We start from the raw sequence: 4,051 nt of genomic DNA, 5'->3' as shown, positions 1-4,051 counted from the left end.
GGGTTTTTTTTTTTTTTTCTTGTAAATTTGTTTAAGTTCATTGTAGATTCTGGATATTAGGCCTTTGTCAGTTGGATAGATTGAAAAAGTGTTCTCCCATTCTCTAGGTTGCCTATTCACTCTGATGATAGCTTCTTTTGCTGAGCAGAAGCTCTTTAGTTTAATTAGATTCCATTTGTCATTGTTGGCTTTTGTTGCAATTGCTTTTGGTGTTTTAGTCATGAAGTCTTTGCCCATGCCTACGTCCTGAATGGTATTGCCTAAGTTTTCTTTCTATAAATTAAATCTAAGATAGATTGGTAAAAGGGAATTAAGTACTTCCTGTTCTTTTTCCTCACCAAAAAGGGAGAAGTAATAAGGATTCACACAAGAGATACAGCCCTCTCATGAACTGGAATTTGTTCAGTGTCTTGGGTTGTGTCCACCAGCAGGAAGGATTTCTGTGCAGGCAGCATATTTACATTGGGAGGGAAGGCAGAAAGTGAGGCAGAGACCAGAGATGGATAATAAAAGTCACCTCAACAAGCCACCTAACTCTTAGGATCACTGAAGATGAACTCCATGTAGAAATATGGGGAAAATACCCCTGGGCTATTTCATCTGAGAGGGGAGGGAGTTGGGGTGTGTATACATCTCCTCTTGTCATTACCCACTGAGGGCTTTCTGTCTTAATCTGTTTTGTACTATTATAAAAGAATGCCTGAGACTGTAACTTAATAAAGAAGAGGAACCATTTTTCTCACCTTTCTGGAGAAGTTGAAAATCAAGGAACTGGCAGTTTTGCATCCAATATCTGTGCTTTCAAGATGGAATTTTGAGCACTGTGTCCTTCAAAGGGAAGGAAGGCCATGGCCTGGAATGAATGGCAGAAGAGCAAAAGAGAAAGAGAGAGAAAGAAGGAGAGAGAGAGAGCCCACTTCCACAAGTGAGACAGACCAGGGATCCCTTCTTAGGGGCAACTGAATCTTTCCCAAGCATGGAAGTAAAGGACAATTTTGGGTCCCTTTGAAGGAAATTCCAGGCACCTAGCTGGCCTTGAGAAATAAAAAAGTAACATGAGAAACAAGGAGGCAGTCATAACCCCCCCCCCCAAAAAAAATAGCCAAAGAAGACAAAATCATGGGATGTTTGCTTTCCCTATACAAACTAAAGAATATATCTTAGCATATGTCTCCGACTTGTTTTTCAGAAACATAGAACACCTCCACCAAATGGATCTACCAGCACATAGATCTCAAATAAGTGGGAACTGGGCACTGAACTCTGACCCTGGTTCTTTGTCCTAAATTTCTACCTGAAGAGCCTTAAGAAAGCCACATCCGGGTTACCTTTTCCCAGTGCCAGAGGCGCCTAGGGTTGGGGTCCTCGCTCAGGGACAGAGATCCGACACCGAGCGGCGGCTTCCCCGGAATCGCGGGACCCGCACGCCAGAGGAGACGAAAGGAACCCGGGTCAGAGCAGATGGGAACCACTGACCATTGCCCATGGCGGCCCTAGCCCTAGCAGTCAGAACGTCACTAAATACGTCGGTCGAGTTCCCAAGAATACAACCAAAAAAATGTAACATCATGGCTTTTAATGCAGCCAATACAGTCAGCTTTGCTACGTGGAATCAGGCTCGGCTGAAGCGGGACTTGAGCAACAAGAAAATCTACCAGGAGGAGGAGATGTCTGAATCGGCGCGGGCAGCAAGTTCAACCGCAAGCTTCGGGAGGAGGCTCGGAGGAAGAAGTACCGCATCGTCCTCAAGGAGTTCTGGCCCGGGGACCGGCCCTGGCTGCTCCCGGTCAACGGCAAATCGGGCAGGAAGTTCAAGGGCATCAAGAAGGGAGGATGACAGAGAACACGTCTTACTACATCTTCACCCAGTGCCCTGACGGGGCCTTGGAGGCCTTCCTCGTGCACAACTGGTAGAATTTCACGCTGCCGGCCCGGTAGGCACCGCACGCTCACTGCCGAGGAGCCCGAGGAGGAGTGGGAGAGGAGGAACAAGGTGCGGAACCACTTCAGCATCATGCAGCAGCGGCGGCTCAAGGATCAGGACCAGGACGAGGACGAGGACGAGGAGGAGAAGGAGAAACGCGGTCGCAGGAAGGCAAGCGAGCTGCGCATCCACGACCTGGAGATGTCATCCGATACCAGCCACGCCAGTGGTGAGGAGGAGGCAGAGCCCCCAAGGCCAAGAACAAAGAGCCTCTGGCCGAGGGCGGCGGGAAAAAGAAGAAGAAGGGCTCAGACGATGAGGCCTTCGAGGACAGCTGTGATGGGGACCTCGAGGGCCAGGAGGTGAACTACATGTCGGACGGCTCCAGCAGCTCCCAGGATGAGCCTGGGAGCAAGGCCAAGGAGCCCCAGCAGGAGGAGCGGCCCAAGGGTGTTGATGAGCAGAGCAACAGTAGTGAGGAGAGTGAGGAGGAGAAGTCGCCCGAGGAGGACGAGGAGTAGGAGGAAGAGAAGTAGGCGCCCACCCCTCAGGAGAAGAAGCGCAGGAAAGACAGCAGCTAGGAGTCGGACAGCTCAGAGGAGAGCGACATTGACAGCTAGCCCTCCTCGGCCCTCTTCATGGCGAAGAAGAAGACGCCATCCACCAAAGCCGTCGGGAGGGAGCTGGAGGGGCAACAGCCGCCCAGGCATGCCCAGCGCAGAGGGCGGCAGCACCTCCTCCACCCTGCGGGCGACTACTTGCAAACTCGAGCAAGGGAAGCGGGTGAGCTGTGGGCGACTGCCAGCAACTCGAGCAAGGGAAGCGGGTGAGCGAGATGCCTGCAGCCAAGCGGTTGGGGCTGGACGCGGTGCCCCAGAGCCTGTCCGGGAAGTCGACCCCCTAGCCGCCATCCGGCAAGTCAACACCCAGCAGCGGCGACGTGCAGGTGACTGAGGATGCTGTGCGCTGCTACTTGCCAGGGAAGCCCATGACCACTAAAGACCTGCTGAAAAAGTTCCAGACCAAGAAGACAGGGCTGATCAGCGAGCAGACAGTGAACCTACTGGCCCAGATCCTCAGGTGCCTCAACCCCGAGCGCAAGATGATCAGTGACAAAATGCACTTCTCCCTCAAGGAGTGAGGCTCTGTCCAACACACGGCTCTGCCCTCCAGAACTCGAGCTCTCACTGCCCCTTCGCCATCCTGGAGTAAGGCTCTGTCCAGTACACGGGCTCTGCCCTCCAGAACTTCAGGCTCTCACTGCCCCTTCACCATCATGCTCCCCGACTCCCAGGGCCCCGTAGTTAGCAATTCTGGAAAAGTTTAAGCCATCTCCTCCTCGCGCCCTTCCTTCTGGACTCTTCAGATGCCTGTTAGGCCTCCTTCTTATTGTCCTCTTTCTCCCAGCTCAGCCTCCCTCACACTGACCTGTGTTGCTCACTGGGTAACTTCTACGGTTCTCCCTTCTGCTTCCCTTCTCTCTTCAGCAGTGACTTATCCACCTCATAGTCCATTAAGTCTTCAGTTTTGGTTGGGCATGATGATGAGTGCCTGCAGTCCCAGCTACTTGGGAGGTTTAGCCCAGTTCAAGGTTGCAGTGAACTACGATGGTGCCACTGCACTCCAGCCTGGGTGACAGAATGAGATCCTGGCACACACACAAAAAAGTATCCAGGCATGGTGGCAGGCGCCTGTGGTCCCAGCTATTCTGTAGGCTGAGGCACGAGAATCACTTGAACCTGGGAGGTGGAGGTTGCTGTGAGCCGAGAGGACGCCAGTGCACTCCAGCCTAGGCGACAGAGTGGGACTCAGTCTCAGAAAAAAAAAAAAAAAAAAAGCCACATCCATGGGCCAGGGCGAATATTCTTTCAAGCTGACTCCAAATTTTTTTTTTTTTTTTTTTTTTTTTTTTTTTTTTTTGAGACGGAGTCTCGCTCTGTAGCCCGGGCTGGAGTGCAGTGGCCGGATCTCAGCTCACTGCAAGCTCCGCCTGCCAGGTTTACGCCATTCTCCTGCCTCAGCCTCCCGAGTAGCTGGGACTACACAAAGCTTCTTTTCTAAACCAATTGCACATCAGAAAATGTTTGGATCTATTGATGTCTTATAAGATACCCCACTGCTTCATGA

General features: G+C 51.8%; 1 pseudogene; it reads left to right on the top strand.

The window, feature by feature from the left end:
- Window positions 1-862: 862 nt before the first annotated feature.
- LOC126934373 (general transcription factor IIF subunit 1-like) lies at window positions 863-3,065 on the top strand (annotated as a pseudogene).
- Window positions 3,066-4,051: the final 986 nt, after the last annotated feature.

Source organism: Macaca thibetana, chromosome 13, assembly GCF_024542745.1.
Source record: "Macaca thibetana thibetana isolate TM-01 chromosome 13, ASM2454274v1, whole genome shotgun sequence".
NCBI lineage: Eukaryota > Metazoa > Chordata > Mammalia > Primates > Cercopithecidae > Macaca > Macaca thibetana.
Note: the sequence above shows the minus strand (reverse complement) of the source record. Positions and strands in the feature narration are given on the sequence as shown.